Source organism: Mirounga leonina, unplaced genomic scaffold (assembly GCF_011800145.1).
Source record: "Mirounga leonina isolate KUSES-001 unplaced genomic scaffold, KU_Mleo_1.0 Mir_201, whole genome shotgun sequence".
Taxonomy (NCBI): domain Eukaryota; kingdom Metazoa; phylum Chordata; class Mammalia; order Carnivora; family Phocidae; genus Mirounga; species Mirounga leonina.
In genome coordinates, this window is record NW_023270504.1 from 23,912,680 (window position 1) to 23,932,760 (window position 20,081).

Sequence of the window (20,081 nt, forward strand, 5' to 3'; positions counted from 1 at the left end):
TTAAAAAAAAAAAAAAAGTTTAAAAAAAAAAAAAAAAAAAGAAAATCCTGAAACTAAAGTTCAATTATAACAGGAAAAGAAAGTAGATTCCAGAATCAAATACTAACGATAGGAAAGTTCAATTATAACAGGAAAAGAAAGTAGATTCCAGAATCAAATACTAACGATAGGGCAACAGAGTCAGTAACAATAAGGAATAAGCAAAAGAATAAAAGAAAAAAAAAGAGGAAAATGGAATGAGAAAAAATATATATACATAAAGGCAACTGATTTGAAAAGCGAAACTATTGTGAAAAGCTGGAATCAAAGTTCAGAAAGAAACATAGTCAATTTAAGAGAGAAAAAATGGCATGAAAATTCAGTTAGTTCTAGAATGAAAATATGAAGAATGAAGATAAATAGAATGTGGGATATTTAGAAAAAGAAAGGTGGATGTGGGGATAAAACAAAAGAAATAAAAGTTGGGGAAGGAATATGGGGAAGAGGAGATAATGACCCTCAAACCATTATCGGTAATAAGCAGAAGTAGCACGAGTTATCAGGTGGATGTAGGTTTTCTTACCAAAAACCTGAGACAGTAGCTGAAGACCTCAGCACCAGTCTGGAGGTCCCCACAAATCCTGTGTGGTTCTCACACTTACCCACAATCAAGTTATGAAGTATCTTTAGGAAATCTGCTGAACGCTTTCTCTTCCCTCTTTCTTCGTTTCTGATGATGATAGATGAAACTCCACGCTTTTGACTGCTATCTGACTTCACAGGATGAGTTTTGAAGTGAGTCACTCCTCAGTGTTTCAGATAAGAAAAGTAAAAAAAGCAGAAGTGGGAGGGCATAATTCTCGGATGTTTTCTGCAGGACACAGACTATGGCTAAGGAGAGAGTACTTCCGTACATAAGCTTCACACTTGATAGGTTTTTGCTTGCATTTTAGAAATGCACACAAATGACCCTATGTAATGTGAGGGTGGAGGTGCTGAGTGGCTGGGATGCATGACCTGCACAATCCCAGGTAAGAATCTCAAACAGCATCTCTTAAATGCTTACTATATGTAAAGAAACATGCCATACGAGAATCAGATTAATTAAGCTATATTCTAATGTTGAGAGATTCACAATACAGTAGGAGTATGCACCCCTACACCCACAAAAAAAACGCCTATGATACAACTGAGACTACAATGGCAGAACTACCAATAGAAGTAAAATAGTAGAGATCCCAGCGTCCTGGGATCGAGCCCCGCATCGGGCTCTCTGCTCAGCAGGGAGTCTGCTTCTCCCTCTCCCACTCGCCCTGCTTGTGTTCCTGCTCTCGCTGTCCCTCTCTCTGTCAAATAAATAAATAAAATCTTAAAAAAAAAAAAAAGAAGTAAAATAGAACATAACAGGGAAGGCTACATTTAGCCTGAGGCAAACTAAGACAGTCTTAAGGTAGAAGTAAGATCTGGGCAGGTCCTTAAAGAATTTTTTTTTTAAAGATTTAAATTTTTAAAAAATATTTTTATTTATTTAATTATTATTATTATTATTATTTTTAAAGATTTTATTTATTTATTTGACAGAGAGAGACACAGCGAGAGAGGGAACACAAGCAGGGGGAGGGGGAGAGGGAGAAGCAGGCTCCCCGCAGAGCAGGGAGCCCGATGTGGGACTCGATCCCGGGACTCCAGGATCATGACCTGAGCTGAAGGCAGTCGCTTAACCGACTGAGCCACCCAGGCGCCCTATTTAATTATTTTTAAAAGATTTTATTTATTTATTTATTTGACAGAGAGAGCACGAGAGAGCACAAGCAGGGGAAGCGGCAGGCAGAGGGAGAGGGAGACACAGGCTCCCTGCTGAGCAGGGAGCCCGACCCAGGACCCTGGGATCATGACAGGAGTCAAAGGTAGATGCTTAACAACCGAGCCACCCAGGCGCCCCTTTTTAAAAAGATTTTATTTATTTATTTCATTGGAGAGAGAGAGCGAGCTTGAACAGGGGGAGGGGCAGAGGGAGAGAGAGAATCCCAAACAGACTCCATGCTCAGCATGGAGCCTGACACAGGTCTCAATCTCATGACCCTGAGATCTTGACCTCAGCTGGAACCAAGAGTTGGACACTTAACCGACTGAGCCACCCAGGCGCCCTTGAGCAGGTGCTTAAAGACTTCTATAGATAAGAGAAGCTAACATGCTGTTTAGAGTTTTTGTTTTGTTTTGTTTTGTTTAAAGATTTTATTTATTTATTCATGAGAGACAGAGAGAAAGAGAGAGGCAGAGGGAGAAGCAGGCTCCCAAGGAGCAGGGAGCCCGATGCAGGACTCGATCCCAGGACGCTGGGATCATGACCTGAGCCGAAGGCAGACGCTCAACCATCTGAGCTACCCAGGCGCCCCCTGTTTAGAGTTTTTAAGTGGAGCAAAATGAGAGGCAGGTCTGTGGGAGAATGCTTCAGGTATTGGGGATGGGCAGAATAGTCAATCAATTAGATTGTTTCATCAGGAAGGAGTGTAGAAGATTGAAGCAATGATTGCTGCTTGAAGTATACCTCTTAAAGAATTCTCACTCACATTATTCTTTTCCACATATGCATATGAAATAAAATTCACGTGGGTCAAATGTATTTGAACACTGTTGCCTGGGGTAAAGGCTTCAGTCCATATTAATCAACTTATTGTCCAAACAATATCTGCTCCTTCTCTTGTTTGCAGAGAAATCACCATGAACTATTTTTTAAGGCAGAAAGACGCCAGAAAAATGACAAGAGTTGAGAGTGATTGATTGACTGATTGATGTCCATTGTTATCTAATGACAGGAGTAGTACATATAAGAAAGATTAATTGAAATAATACAAAAGTATAAAGGGTAAAAGAATGAAAATTTTTATTTCAAATTCCACTGCCTGGAAGGAAGTAACTAGTCTTAATAGGTTAGCATTCATTCTTTGTAAATTTGTTCTAAGTATAACACATATCTTTTAAAAAGGTAGTTTCAAACAAAAATGGGATTATAATTTATATGTGATTTTATGACCTGCTTTTTTTCTTTAACAATATGTCAGAACATATTTCCATGTTAGTGCATATAATTCTATTAATTATGTCCTGTTTTTTTATCTAGTATTTGGAAACATGGAATAATGAAGGTATTCAGAAAGCACAAATACTAAGCATACAAAAGATAGTATTATCATGTGTGCGTATATCCACATTTTATATATATCTACATATCTACATAAAATAATTCACTCCCATGTTAAAAAAAAACTTAAATATAGAAGGACTAAAATGAACACTAAAATTTCCAGAACGCCTAGCTATCCTATTTTTACTCCCTGGAGGTAATCTCTTTCATAAATATAAATGCAATTTCATTCCACATGTTGTCTTATGCTTTTTCTAGTTATCTTTTCATATCAGGACATAGTAGTTCACATCATACTTTTTAAATTGCTCCATATTATGCCATTTAATCAATTATTCCTCTGTTGATGGATAGTCTGTTTTTATCAATTTTTTTTTAAAGATTCATTTATTTTAGAGAGAGAGAGGGGCAGAAGGGAAGGGAGAGGGAGAGAGAATCTCAAGCAGACTAGCTGCTGAGCGCAGAGCCCTATGCAGGGCTCGATCTCACGACCCTGAGATCATGACCTGAGCTGAAATGAAGAGTCAGACGCTCAATGACTGAGTCACCCAGGTGCTCTGTTTTTATCAACTTTTAAAGCAGTTACAAGCAATGCTCCCATGAGTACTTTTGTATTTTACACATCTATGAATATTTCTGTAGAATAGGTTCCTAGAGTTAAATTGCTAAATCTAAGAGTGTATGTGCATTTACATTTTTGAAAGATATATAATTTCCTACTAAAGAGATTCCATCAATTTATACTTCCACTAACAGTGGTGAGAACATCTTTTCCGCTTGCAAAAGATAAGGTCTTTATCATTAAGTTCAGTATCATAAACATGTACTCTACTCCTACGACAGACACTACGCTTTGTGCTGTAGGAGATACAGAAGAAATGAGAGATGTACATCATTATAACATAATAAGGGCTGCTGGGTCACTCTGGAAAATAGTATGGAGGTTCCTCAGAAAGTTGAAAATAGAGCTACCCTATGACCCAGCGATTGCGCTACTGGGTATTTACCCCAAAGATACACATGTAGTGATCTGAAAGGCATGTGCACCCCAATGTTTATAGCAGCAATGTCCACAATAGCCAAACTGTGGAAAGAGCTTAGATGTCCGTCGACAGATGAATGGATAAAGAAGAAGTGGTATATATATACCATGGAATATTATGCAGCCGTCAAAAAGTGAAATCTTGCTATATGCAATGATATGGATGGAACTAGAGGGTATTATGCTAAGTGAAATAAGTCATTCAGAGAAAGACAATATCATATGATCTCCCTCATATGTGGAATTTGAGAAACAAGGCAGAGGATCATAGGGGAAGAGAGGAAAAAATGACACAAGATGAAACCAGAGAGGGAGATAAACCATAACAGACTCTTAATCTCAGGAAACAAACTGAGGGTTGCTGGAGTGGAGGGGGGTGGGCAGGATGGGGTGGCTGGGTGATGGACATTGGGGAGGGTATGTGCTATGGTGAACGCTGTGAATTGTGTAAGACTGATGAATCACAGACCTGTACCCCTGAAACAAATAATACATTATATGTTAATAAAAAATATTTTTAAAAAATCTTTCTATAAAAAAAAGAAAATTTTTTATCTGGTAAAAAAAAATAATAAGGGCTGCTGGAAGGTTCCCAATGTGTCCAGAAACATGGAAGAGAGAAAGGCTACTTCTTACAATATAATTCTTACAAAGGCAAACAGGTGCACTGAAGAGGTAGCAATTGAGCTAGGCTTTAAAGATGGGTGGAAATTTTACAGGCCCTGGTGGTGCAGAAAAAATAATATTTTATCTGTTTCTCTGCCCTATGAGGTCATGACTTTGTTTCTATGTCCAGTGCCTGCTATATTCTTGGTATAACACATGTTTAGGGCATGAATGAATGAATGAATGAATGAATGAATGAATATGTAGTTGAAAAGTTTGTTGACTTTTGAATATAATTCAAGGAATTAAGAGTCTTTAAGGTTGTTTCTCAAGTGGATTCAGTTTCACTGGCTCCTGTCCTTCTAAAGATTATAAAGCAATTAAACCAGGTAGAGAACTTCCAGCTGTGATCTTTAGATTTCAGATCAGGAAGGAAATTATTGAAAACATCTTGTAAATAGTACTCCTGCTTCTGGATGACTTCTGTCCCTTCTTATAAAGTACTAGCTGTTTTGTGGTGTAATGTTGAAAATTTGGTGAGATTTATGTGGTTATCTTCTGTTTTGTTCCTTGTTTTTCTTTAACATTTTATTTATTTGAGAGATTGAGAGATTGAGCATGAGCAGAAGAAGGGGCAGAGGGAGAGGGACAAGCAGACTCTCCACTGAGCACAGAGCCCAACCCAGGGCTTGATTTCAGGACCCTGAGATCATGACCTGAGCCGGAATCAAGATTCAGTGGCTTAACTGACTGAACCACCCAGGCCCCCATGTTTTATTCTTTTTGAATATCTAAATTATAAACGTCTAAGCAAAGATTAGATGCTCTAGAAAGAAATTTTGAATATATATTACAAAGTCAGTCATGAGCTTTATGAGCTACTGATTAATTCTACATTTTCAGTGATGGCAATTTGTAGTCACCTGGCCAAATTAAAAACTTCAGAATCATAGAATCTCTAACCTGCTTTGTCTGAGAGAATTAAAAATAAATATGCAACAAAAATTTCTGCCCTTAAGGACTTTGATGAAAACTGAGTTTGAATCCCAGCTCTACCACTTCATTGTGGGATTGTACAGAAATTATTTAAACCCTGTGTTTTCATTTCCTCACCTGCAAAACGGGGATTGTGTTGGATCTTATCTATTGAACTTAAGCCCATTCCCATCCTTCCTTATTATCTCTCTATTGGAAGCCTGGGCACCACATGTCCTAGACCTTCTCTCCAGTGGAATTCCAAGTGGACTCTGCCAGAGGGGCATGCTCATGTGCTATTGGACGGTGAAAAGTAAAGGGAACCATTGCATTTGATTCTGGAACTTAGTTTGTTCACAAAGATTGCAAAGCTGTTTTGTTTATTTAATTTATTTATTAAGTAATCTCTAAGCCCAACGTGGGGCTCGAACTCAAACTCACAACCAGGAGATCAAGGGCCGCATGCTCCACTGACTGAGATCAGGACCTGAGCTGAAATCTAGAGTCGGAGGCTTCACCGACTGAGCCACCAGGCGGCCCGCAAATCTATTTTAAAAGTAAAAAGAACAAAAACTGTAAAATAGACTAAACATTAAAACTATATATCTATATATAGTATATATAGATATAAATATATTATACATGCGTGCACACACACACACACACACAGAAAGAGATTGATTGAAAAGGGAGTCCTTTAGCTTCTGGCTCCTGTAGCAGAAGATAACTGTGGAGACTCCTGCGAAGGAGACGGGCCGGTGGCTGAGGCAGCTGCTGGCCCCTGTGGGCTCTGGCAGGATTACTGGTTCCACAGGCCTGTGAGTTCCCAGATGCCTGTGATGCAGCAACAGGAACCCTCAGCCTTAAAGACAAGTGCATCCTTGCCTGTTCTAGGTGACATGCTTCTCCAATTCTAGGGAAGCAGCCTCCTGCAGTAATATCATCTCCTTCCCTTTTATTCCTCTAGCCCTTCCAACACTTGTGTACCCAAGTCCTTATATTAAATACCCTGTTTGACGTACCTACAATGGTTTCTATTTTCCTGGCTGGGCAATGACTGATTCGGAGGAATATTCACTGTACTCTGTAGGATTGTTAGGAGTTAATAAATACATGCCAAGTACTTGAAAGAGTGTTGGCACATAAGGACTCAATAAATGTTAGCAATTAATATGCCAAAAAATTATGTGGCTTCCAGTTTTGCCTATTATATCACAACCATTCTCCCATCTTGGACATGTAACAAATAACTTACGGAATGTTCTTTTCCCATTGTTAAGTCATGTCCTTTCTGTCAAATCAAATCGTAACCCGTGGCCCTCCAGGAATGTAGATTAGATGTACTCCCTTCTTCCTCTTGCATAACTGCCTAATTATGCATAGTTATAGTAGAACCAAGAAGGAATACAAATTGAAGAACAAAGTCACCCAGAAAGGGAAGCAATTCAGTTGAACAGTAAATAAAACAAAGCAAAAAACTGTTAAGCCCATCAAAATGGCAAGTATCTGATGCATGTATGCCTGGATCTTGAAAGAAGTCAGTCAAATTTGGCATGATAAATCATTCAGATCTGAGTGGTTTAAAGAAAAGTAAATGTTTCTTCTATTGATTTATTGGTTATTATTATTATTATTTTTTAAGATTTTATTTATTTATTTGACAGAGAGAGACACAGTGAGGGAGGGAACACAAGCAGTGGGAGTGAGAGAGGGAGAAGCAGGCCCCCCGCAGAGCAGGGAGCCCGATGCGGGGCTTGATCCCAGGACCCTGGGATCATGACCTGAGCAGAAGGCAGACGCTTAATGACTGAGCCACCCAGGCGCCCCTGGTTATTATTTTTCTATTATAGTATGTACCTAGGATAGCCAAGGGAGGGAGATTGAAGGGGGAGGAAACAGAGTCCAGGCACATTTTTCATGAACACCCTTTGGAGCTCTCATTCCGTGAAACTGAAAGTGGACAAGGGGACAAGCTTTCGGTTTGTGCTTATCTAATCTGATGAGAAGCCATAGGAACGTTTTTTGGTGGGGACTATTGAGGAACAGATAGTTCTCATAAATGTAAGTCTACATAATTTTTGAGTAAATTTTGGTGGATTTTGTAGGTTAGTTATCCTACTTGTGCTTTATTTAGAAAATGCTGTTGGGCTTCAGGGAGGGCATGTGTTGTGATGAGCACTGGGTGTTACACTCAACTGATGAACTGTTGAACACCACATCAAAAACTAATGGTGTACTATATGTTGGCTAATTGAACATAATAATTAAAAAAAAAAAAAGAAAATGTCTTCTCCGTTTCTTTTCTTCTTCCTCTTTTTTTCCCTATTTCATTTTCACTGAAAGGCAACAGAAGATGGTGCTACTGTGTTGGGAAACCACCTAGTGTTCCCCTCTGGTAGGGAAAAAAAAACCCCAAAACCCTCTCCCTCTTCTGTGTACCTCCTTCATACAGCTGACATTTCACTTCTGACACTTCTGGTTACCACACCTGTGGGCTTTTCTTTTTTTTTTCTTCCCGCATCAAGCAATTCTGTGAGACTAGCTGGTGTCGGTATAACTCAATTCCACACTATCTTCCCGGAGCTAGTGTTTCATCCCACAGATTAAGGGCTGAGTCCCACAGGACTGCTCTTCACTTCAGGGGCTAATGGCAAGTGGTAGGTCCCCAGGTTACTCACAACCTTTGTGCCTTGTGGCTACAAATTGGAGGTTCCCATGACCTCCTCCCCCTTGGGTTGCATTGTTTACTAGAGTGGCTCACAGAACTCAGGGAAACACTTACCTATGTTTACCAGTTTATTAAAGGACACAAGAAAGGATACATATGTACACCTAGATGAAGAGATACATAGGTGAGGGCCCTATGAAGTGCGGCAGTGCAGGAATTTTGCCCCTGATGCGGTGGGATGGGTTACTCTCCCAGTGGGGTTGTGCTCATCAGCCTGGAAGCTCTTCGAATCTCCTGCTTTGGGGATTTTTATGGCATTCTCTGCACACAGGCGTGATCAATCACTAACTCCTTTTCCTACTCTTCTACCTTCTCAAGAGAATGGGGGATGGGGCTGAAAATTTCAAGCTTCGAATCATGGCTTTGTCTCTCCAGAACCCTCATCCAGGAGCCATCTGGGAGCCTACCCAGAGCTGCCTCATAAGACAAAAGAGACTCCTGTCACCCAGGAGATTACAAGAATTTCAGGACCCCTGTGTCAGGAGTCCGGTTCAGAGACCAAATATACAGAACAAATGTTCCTAATGCTCTTATCACTTAAGAATTTACAAGGGTTTTATAATTTATTTTTTTTTTAAGATTTTATTTATTTATTTGACAGAGAATGAGAGAGAGCACATGAGAGGGGGGAGGGTCAGAGGGAGAAGCAGACTCCCTGCCGAGCAGGGAGCCTGATGCGGGACTCGATCCCGGGACTCCAGGATCATGACCTGAGCCGAAGGCAGTCGCTTAACCAACTGAGCCACCCAGGCGCCCCCTTTTTTTCTTTTTATAATTTATTTTTTTTAAGATTTTATTTATTTATTTGACAGAGAATGAGAGAGAGTAAGAATTTACAAGGGTTTTAGAAGCTCTGTGTAAAGAACTGGGGGCGGAGATCAAGATATATATTTCTTATTATAAATCACAATATCTCACGTGGTCATTTCAGATGAGATGTTCCTTATATATTTGCCACATTTTTAAAAATTTATTTTATTTATTTTTAAAGATTTTATTTATTTATTTGACAGAAGGAGAGAGAGCACAAGCAGGGGGAGCGTGAGAGGGAGAAGCAGACTCCCTGCAGAGCAGGGAGCCCGATGTGGGGCTCAATCCCAGGACCCTGGGATCATGACCTGAGCCGAAGGCAGATGCCCAACCGACTGAGCCACCTGGGTGCCCTATTTGCCACATTTGCCAGCCACTGAGGGAAAAATGGTGGTAGAATGGTAACTCCATTTTATTTATTTTATTATTTTATTTTATTTTATTTTATTTTTAAAGATTTTATTTTATTTATTTGACAGAGGGAGAGAGACAGTGAGAGAGGAAACACAAGCAGGGGGAGTGGGAGAGGGAGAAGCAGGCTTCCCTCGGAGCAGGGAGCTCAATGCGGGGCTCGATCCCAGGACCCTGGGATCATGACCTGAGCTGACGGCAGACACTTAATGACTGAGCCACCCAGGCGCCCCTACTTTTTTTATTTTTTAAAAATATTTTATTTATTTATTTGACACAGAGAGAGACAGCGAGAGAGGGAACACAAGCAGGGGGAGAGGGAGAGGGAGAAGCAGGCTTCCCGCAGAGCAGGGAGCCCGATGCCGGGCTTGATCCCAGGACCCCGGGATCATGACCTGAGCCGAAGGCAGACGCTTAATGACTAAGCCATCCAGGCGCCCTGGTTACTCCATTTTAGTAACTATGTTCTCTGTTGTGTAGCTTCTGCAATACTGAAATCCATGTGTCAGTGCTTATCTTTACCTAAATGAACATGGTAACTCTTGTTTCAAATGTAAATTCGTATCAATAATAGTAATAACTTACACACTGAGAGCTTATCTACCAGACACTGTGTTAAGCACTTCATTGGTTGCATGTTATTTAGCTCTCCCAACTCCCCAGTGATGAGATAGGTACTAACATTAGTATCTCATTGTCAAAAGGGACACTGAGTTGCAAAGAGGCTAACGAGTTATCCATGTTCACACCACTATGTAAAAGGCAAAGTTAGAACCAGACAGCTAGCCTCCAAAGCCTATCCTCTTAGACAACTTGCTCCCGCATGAATGCTCTATTCTCTCAGTATTCATGGTAGTTTATGCTCCACAAAGTCACCAAGAACACTGAATTGGCAGGTACTGAACCATTGCTGCTAGGGTAAATACAGATTTAGGTTCTGCCATTTGGTCGTAGTGTTTTGGTCAACTGATCACTGTACAGTTGACCCTCGAACACCAAGGGAGTTAGGAGTGCTGACCCTCCACAAAGTCAAAAATTCACATATAACATTTGATTTCCCCTAAACTTAACTGTGAATAGTCTACCATTGACCAGAAGCCTTATCAATAATAGTGGATTAACACACATTTTGTATGTTATATGTATTATATGCTGTATTCTTACAATAAAGTAAGCTAGAGAAAAGAAAATGTTATTAAGAACATCATACGGTTGGGGCACCTGAGTGGTTCAGTCGGTTAAGCATCTGCCTTCAGCTCAGGTCATGATCCTGGAGTCCCAGGATTGAGCCCCATGTCATCCAACTCCCTGCTCAGCGGGAATCTGCTTCTCCCTCTCCCTCTGCTGCTCCCCCTGCTCCTTCTCTCTCTCTCAAATAAATAAAATATTAAAAAGAAAATCAAAAGAATGAGAAAATAAATTTATAGTACTGTACTATATTTATAAAAAAACCCAAACCCACTATAAGTGGACCTGAGCAGTTCAAACTCATGTCGTTCAAGGGTCAACTGTATAAACTTGTTTTATATGTGTTTCTTTTTTTGTTGTTTTAAAAGATTTTATTTATTTACTTGAGAGAGAGAGCATGAGATGGGAGAGGGTCAGAGGGAGAAGGAGACTCCCCGCCGAGCAGGGAGCCCCATGAGGGACTAACATGCATATTTTCTTTGTAAGGCACATCACAGACTTCTTGCACTTAGGAACATAACACAGCACCTCTGCACTATGCTTGGGGGCCATTTCATTTTTTTTTTTTTTTTTAAGATTTTATTTATTTATGTTTGAGAGAGAGATAGAGCACGTGCACAAAAGTAGAGGGAAGTGGCAGAGGGAGAAGCAGACTCATTGCTGAGCAGGGAGCCTGATGTGGGACTCGATTCCAGGACCCTGGGATCATGACCTGAGCCGAAGGCAGACATTTAACCAACGGAGCCACCCAGGCACTCTGCTTGGGGGCCATTTTAAACAGAAAAATCACCAAGAAAAAGCATAAAAATGCAAAAATCTTGGCACTACATTGACTGCAAAGGGCACTTGTTTAAAATATGAGAGGTGAGGGACACCTGGGTGGCTCAGTCAGTTAAGTGTCTGCCTTCAGCTCAGATCATGATCTCAGGGTCCTGGGATCGAGCCCCGCATCGGGCTCCCTGCTCAGCGGGAAGCCTGCTTCTCCCTCTCGGTCTCCCCCTGCTTGTGTTCCCTCGCTGTCTCTCTCTGTGTCAAATAAATAAATAAAAACCCGGCTTTGGGCTCCCTGCTGGGTGGGGAGCCTGCTTCTCCCTCTCCCTCTGCCCACTCCCTGCACCGCCCCCCACCCCCCGGCTTGTACTTGCTCTCTCACTCTCTCTCAAATAAAAATAAAATCTAAAAAAAATAAAGTATGAGAGGTGAAACAAGAAGGTACAACACTACCTTGTTTAATCTCAGCTGTATATGTGCATTTCCAGTGAGTCAAATTTTCTGCCACTCTGTGTGTCCAAGAATGACTGTAGAAAGTTTGGGGAATATTGATCTTGGGGTTACAAATAAATTTAGGCAAATAGGCTAATTCACAAATACAGAATTCATGAATAATGAGGATCTACTGGAATTGCTAAAAGTCTTGCATATTCTGCCCATTAACTGGATGGAGAGGTTGAAGGGAGAAGAAAAACTTACTGAGGCAGGGGCGCCTGGGTGGCTCAGTTGGTTGAGCATCTGACTCTTGATTTCGGCTCAGGTTGTGATCTCAGGGTTGTGAGATCAAGCCCTGCATTGGGCTCATGCTCAGCATGGAGCCTGCTTAAGATTCTCTTTCTCCCTCTCCTTCTGCCCCTCCCTTCCCTGTCTCTTTCTCTATCTTTAAAAAAAAAAAATTACAGAGGCGGAGTTGCATGCTGGTTAAGGACCTGGTCTTGGAGACATTTAGATCTATGTTTACCAGTTGTGACAGTAGACAAGTTAGTTAATCACACTTTGTCAGTTTCTTCACCTGTAAAAGAAGCAGGGTAATAATAGTACCTACGTGTTGTGAGGATTCATGATATAATGCACATAAGTATGTAGAATAGTACTCAGTATTCAATAATTGTTAGTCATTACTATAATTCAACCATACACATAGTATTACTAATACATGCAAACATTTAAATATAAATTATAGGCAGCTATTGTGTTGGTATCAGAAATGTAAGGTGTTCTCTTCCTGACATTTAATTATTAAATGAACAAATCAATAGATCTTTTCATATCTCAGCATATTTTTGTTGAAAATGGGGATAATACTACAGACCAGCCAAGACTGTTGTGAGAAATAAATGAGATAGTGTATGTGAAAGCATTTTGTAATTTTTAGAAAAGATTTATTTATTTTGGAGAGAGAGAGCATGTGAGCAGGGGGAGGGGTAGAAGGAGAGGGAGAGAATCCTCAAGCAGACTCCCTGCTGAGCGAGGAGCCCAACCCAGGGCTCCATTCACAACCTTGCGATTATGACAGGCGCTGAAATCAAGAATCCTACGTTTAACCAACTGACCCACCCAGGTGTTTTGTAATTTTAAAGGTGCTATATATCAGTTAACACCATTATTGTTGTTATACAGAACATTTATTGTTGAAATCAATAACTAACAACTTAGCTGCTTCATGTATCACCTTTTAAAGATTTTTTATTTATTTATTTGAGAGAAGGAGAGAGAGACAGAGAAACAGCATGAGAGGGGAGAGGGTCAGAGGGAGAAGCAGGCTCCCCGCTGAGCTGGGAGCCCGATGTGGGACTCGATCCCAGGACTCCAGGATCATGACCTGAGCCGAAGGCAGTCGCTCAACCAACTGAGCCACCCAGGCGCCCCATGTATCACCTTTTAAATGTATTGTGAGGTATATAATACATTTGGAAGAGTCTGTACCAAACATGTACATACGACTACCATGAACATGTACATTTTATTTTATTTTATTTTTAAGATTTTCTTTATTTATTTGAGAGAGAGAGAGAAGGAGAGTGAGAGGGAGAAGGAGACTCCCCACTGAGCAGAGAGCCTAATGCGGGGCTCGATTCCAGGACCCTGAGATCGTGACCTGAGCTGAAGGCAGGCGCTTAACTGACTGAGCCACCCAGGTGTCCAATATATATGTACATTTTAAATAATAATGAAATGACTACCATGAATTTATCATCCAATTCTTTTCATCCAGTTTTAAAAGTAGAATGCAACCAGTATCACTCAAGCACCCCCTTTGCCCACCCTAATCTTCTTCCTCCCCCCTGGCCCTCAATATCCACAGTTGGGAATTTTGTGTTTATCATTTCTTTTCATTTTGAAAATGGTTTTGCCACCTAAATGTATTTCCCAAAACCATACAATTTTAGATTTGTTCATTTTTGAATATTGCCCAAATGGACAATCTTGTTATTTCTTTTGTTAACTTACTTTCCCCCCCAATCAACATTATGTTTTTGCGATCTAACCCTTTTGCTGCACATAGCAAGTAGTTTATTCATGTTCATTATTCTATTATACAAATATACTCCAGTTGATTTGGTCTAATGATGGACATTTATTTCCAATGTCTTGCTGTCATAAATGGTAAACAATGTTGCAATAATATTCTTGTGCATTTTTCCTAATAACATCCAGCCCCTGGTTTTATGTTTGCACCTAGTGAACATATGCAGGAGTTGCTTACTTCAGTGGAGAATTTCTGGTATGGCCACATTCAACTTTACTAGAAACAGCCAAATTCCCACCAGTTCCATTGCCCCACATCCTTGCCAACATTGGATATGGACCAATTTAAAAAATTTCTGACTGTGTCATGAGAAATGTCTTCCAAAACTCTTCACTAAATAAGGAGATTACTCTGGAAATCAAGTATTTCCTTAGAAAATCATCTACAGACTCTAGTAACTCTAGTAGGGATTAGAAATTGCTTCTGTTGGATTTACATTTGGTGGTGCAGTATGAGATGACAGAGTTGGGAGGAAAATCAGACATACTTAGCTGTAGTGTCTGATCCTTTTCCTAATTACATCCCACACCTGCCACATGCCTCATGTCCTTGAGATGGAGTGGGGATTCTCAAAGGATGAGTTATTGCTGCAAAACTCCCTGGGACCAAATCATTATCCATGTTTTGTAGCTGTTAAAACCTGAACACCTAGGAAGAAGGTGTTCTTAAGAAAAGGTATTTTTCTTAAGTCAGAAAAAAGAATCCTAACTCAAGAGTTCTCATATGGAACTTCAAGTGAGCATATTCAAGTGAGACATATCCTTTGTTATTCAGGGTTGTAGAACCCAGGAGAATTTTCTCCACGAATGCTAAGGTGGCTTTGATCTTAAATTCTGTAATTCTAGGACTTGCTCGGCTTTTTCTCCCCTTAGGCCTCTAGGTCATCATCATTCTAACTGTAGATATTGATTGAACATATCATGTGCCAGGCATGTCTTATGTGTTGGGGATACAGAGTAAATCAATTGGACAAAGTTAGAATTCATGACCTCTCAGATTTAGAGATTGTCAAATTCACAAACCAGGCCAGTTTAGCCTGACCCAGTAGCTGTAGGACCACATTGGGAAGCAAGGGGTAGGAAGATGTAGATTTAGGTCAGTGATTGACTTTATTTACTATTTAACTAAAACATCATGAAATTATTGTAAAACCAGTACAGTGTTTCTAACTTTTAAAAATGTTCATTTTTGAATTATACAACTAATATGTGCTCATTGCAAAAATCAAATGCAGACATTTTAAAAAAATTTTAATTCAATTAATTAAATGCAGACATGTTTAAAACAAAAGTAAAAATTCTTTCTCTACCTCTCCTTTTCCCAAGTGCATTTCCCAAGAAGTGATTGCTATTAAATGTATCCTTTTCAAAGTTTTTCTATGTACATGTAAGTATATGTGAAGTGTGCGTGTGTGAGTGTGTGTGTGAGCATTGTGCATACTCACTTTAAATTATACATATAATTCTGCAGCTCACTTACATCACTCAGTAATTTACCAGGTTATTTTTTCATTATTTACTTTAAAATTTTCACCTCTTGGGTTCCCATTCTTTATTTTATTATGATGACATATTTAAAACAGGCAAGTAAGTATATAAAAAATAGAATTAGCATCAGCTTTTTCAAGTTGTGACTCATCAGCTTTATTAAGGTTTTACTATTATGCTGTATTTACTTCAGATACTTTTTTTTTAAAGATTTTATTTATTTATTTATTTGAGAGAAAGAGAGAGAGACAGAGAAACAGCATGAGAGGGGAGAGGGTCAGAGGGAGAAGCAGGCTCCCTGCTGAGCAGGGAGCCCAATGTGGGACTTGATCCCAGGACTCTGGGATCATGACCTGAGCCAAAGGCAGTTGCTTAACCAACTGAGCCACCCAGGCGCCCTACTTCAGATACTTTTAAATGATATATACTCCTTCCCCAAATCTTTTAGCTCTCTCTTTCCCCAGAGATAACCACTTTCTCCCCCTAATTGCTTTTATACTTTTATTACATATGTATGACTTCATAAGCAACATGTAGTTTCATTTTCATGTATTGAAATTTTAGATGCATAGGTCTTGATTTACTATTACAATTATTACAACAGTAGCATAAAGAAGGGTATAAGATGAAAAAGAGTTTCTCTTTCTTTACCCTTTCCATTTCCCAGAAATAATAGCCCCTGTTAAGTATCTTAGCTATAGTTCATAATTATTTTATGCCTATCAAGTCTAGATATTATTTATTTATTTATTATTTTAAAAAGTAAGCTCTAGACCCAACATGGGGCTTGAACTCATGATCTCAAGATCAAGAGTCGCATGCTCTACTGACTGAAACAGCCAGGCACCCCTTATATTTATTTTTTATAGAAATGATGGAATATTACACTTTTTTTGTACCTTGCTGTTTTTCACTTATTAATTTACCTTTTCATAACTGAGCATATAGATCAATCTCAATGTTTAATAGGTGCATAGTACTTCATTGATAGATGTACCATAATTTATTTACTTATGAATGGATCAATTCCAGATTGATGGACATTTAGATTATTTCCATTTTCTAATTACAAAAATTCTGCAGTAAATATCCTATTTATTTTTGTGTACTTGTTAAGTTATCTTTATGGTTTATATTAAGTGAAAAAAATGGATATGCGTACAAAACTCCACGAGTTTACTATTTTTGTACCAGTATCTTGGGTGCTTCTTGTATTAAATAGTTTGGTGTGGTGAAGAGAATGTTAATTTGTAAATCATGAGATATGAGTTTCCAATCCTGACTTCATCACCAACTGTGTCTTTGGACAAATGATTTAATAAGTCTGGGATTCAAGTCTGTCATATGTAAAGTGCAAGATATCAACCACAAGGTTACTAGGTCCATTCTAAGTAAGGAAGATTTATAAACTGATTGAAATCTCATTACAACTTTTATCACTGCATTTGTAGCCACCCTAGGACTTAGAACATTTATACTTTAACAAGTACGATGTCATGAAAGATAACAGTACCCTGAGCAAAGGTAAATCAGAATTGAAAACCCTGTGATAAATAGCTTTTTGTATGTGCGCAAAGAATAAAGAGCTGAAAAATATGTTACTGGTGGAAAAAAGTCAAGAAACCTTGACTTTTATTTTCATGTTTAAAATATATCTAAAAGTAATCAAAATTTGAGATGGATGAGGTGTCTGTCATTTCTAACAAAAGTGCTTTTGTTGAACTTGGTTAAATCACATATACTTGGAAAATCACACATAGGAGGAAATTAGCCTGATTTCTGGGACAGTTAATCTAGTCTCCAGTCCGGAATTTTTGAATTGTGTAGCTGATACCCCCTACTGGTGGGCAGAGGTGACTTCCAGCCAAGACATTTAGCAATTTTTGATTGGGAAAGAACAAATTATCCCAGTAAAAATGGACAGAAACAATCATTCAAAAAAGTATGGTGTTCTTACTACATTCTGAACTGTGATGGATATTGGGTAAACACAAACATGTTTCTTGCCTTTGTACCTATAAACAGTTGAATACAATGTGATGAGAATTAAAACGTAAGTATAAATAATGCTGTGGGAGAATAGAGCAGGGTTTAGGGAAGTTGAGAAAAACTTCTCAGATAAATTGATATTTAAATTACATCTGAAGGCATTTTACCAAGGAATGAATGGGAAGGGAATTTCAGTCTGTGCAAATATGAACAAAGATGGTGGGTTTGGAAAATTACAGCAATGTGATTAAGTTAGAGAAGACACTGGGAGTGAAAGGAAGATGGTGTGAGAAAAGTGGCTCTATGTGAGCCTGAAAAGAAAGGTTGGGGCAAGATTATGAAGAATCATCTAGCTAAGAAAATTAGACTTTATCGTACAGCCAGTGGAGAGTTTGTAAGATGACTCTTTCAAAAGGCAGAGTACAATGTACATAATAATCTTAGTATATGATCTAATTATCAGAAACATTCTTGGTCTCTCTTCATTACTTTTTCTTTAACCTGTAAAATAGTGAGCAAGTGAGTCAAGATGTCCTACTAGGTATTGAAATCAGTTTTGTGGATTGAGAACAATAACAAAATAGAACAGAACAGTAAAAATTATAAACTCTTATCATGTTTAATAGGGTTATCATTTTGGGAAAACTTTGTTTCAAGTATATATGTGTGCATTGGGTTCTAATATAAAATGTGTTTTTACTGTGGGTAAATTTCACTCATATGTGGAATTTAAGAAACAAAACAAATGAACAAAGGGAAAAAAGAGAGAGAGAGGCAAACCCAGAAACAGATTCTGAACTATAGAGAATGAACTGATGGTTATTGGGGGTGGGGGTTGATGGGATAAATGTGTGATTGGGATTAAGGAGTGCACTTGCTGTGATGAGCACCAGGTGACGTATGGAAGTGTTCAATCACTATATTGTACATCTGAAACTAATATTACACTGTATGTTAACTACATTGGAATTAAAAAAAAGTACCTGGTGAAGTCACAGAGGAGGTATTATTTGAGCACATATGTGAATGTATCAGTTTGTCAAATTGACAGGCTAGAGGAAATTGTTCAAGATAGAAGGTTTAATGCATGTAAAGGTGTGAAGAGTATGAAGAACACGGACAATTCTGGAACCAGAAGTAGTTGAGGATTACTGAAATTTTAAGTGAAAGTTTATTGGCTTTCTTTTTGTTTTTTTAGCATGGATCTTTTCTTATCATGCCATTATATCAAGGTATATTTAAAAAATTTTTTATGTTATATTTTTAAAGATTTTATTTATTTATTTGAGAGAGAGAGTGTGTGAGAGAGAGCGAGCACACACACAAGCAGGGGGGAGGGGTAGAGGGAGAAGCTGAGTCCCTGCTGAGCAGGAAGCCCAATGTGGGACTGGATCCCAGGACCCTGGGATCATGACCTGAGCTGAAGGCAAATGCTTAACTGACTGAGCCACCCAGGCATCCCATGTTATATATATTTTAATATATATTTTCTATTGATAGATGTTCATGTTGTTTCATATTACTATTACAAACAATGCTGTAATAAATATTGTACCTACTTTACTGTGTATATAAGAATGTCTGTAGGGGCGCCTAGGTGGCTCAGCTGGGTAAGAGTCTCTTTTCAGGTCATGATCTCAGGTGGTGAGCTGGAGCGAGGTGTCCGACTCCCGTCTCAGGGTGGAGTTTGCTTGAGATTCTCTCCTTCGTCTGCTCCTCCCCTCCCCTCCCCTCGTGTGCTCTCTCTCTCTCTCTCTCCTCTTCCCTCTCCCAAAATAAATAAATAAAATCTAAAAACAATAACGTCTCTAAGAGGGGCCTGGGTGGCTCAGTCGTTAAGCGCCTGCCTTCGGCTCAGGTCATGATCCCAGGGTCCTGGGATCGAGCCCCGCATCGAGCCCCGCATCGGGCTCCCTGCTCGGCGGGAAGCCTGCTTCTCCCTCTCCCGCTCCCCCTGCTTGTGTTCCCTCCCTCGCTGTGTCTCTCTCTGTCAAATAAATAAATAAAATCTTTTAAAAAAAGTCTCTAAGATACCTATTAGTGGTTTTACTAAATTTAAAGTTATATACAATATTTTGATCAATTCTGCTAAGTTTCCCTTCAAAACGTTGTATTAATGGACACTCCTGGTATTAGTGTATGAGAGTAGCTTATTTCCCACATCCTTGCCAGGGATATATATCGTAAGTCTTTAATTTTAAGATTATCACTTTGCCAGGTAGACTATTATTAAAGACAGGTTTTCAACCAGTCAATATAATGAAGGGGCGGAGACCACTGCCATTGTAGTCAGACAGACTTCAGTTCGTAACTTGGTTTTGACATCTTCTATCCCTGCTAATTAAATTGGTTCAAAGTGATAGTGTTGTGGCAAATTTACATGCGAAGTGTACAAAGAACATATTTATGGAAAGAGTTCA

The 20,081-nt window shown here is 39.2% G+C and overlaps 1 protein-coding gene across 1 annotated transcript in view; it reads right to left on the reverse strand.

Annotated features, from left to right (window-relative positions):
• C3AR1 (complement C3a receptor 1) overlaps nucleotides 1-777 on the reverse strand; it is an 8,220-nt gene extending 7,443 nt beyond the window's left edge. The window contains exon 1 of the mRNA XM_035028299.1: nucleotides 642-777. The gene's annotated coding sequence lies outside the window, so the exon portion shown is untranslated. The remainder of the gene's footprint in view (nucleotides 1-641) is intronic.
• Nucleotides 778-20,081: the final 19,304 nt, after the last annotated feature.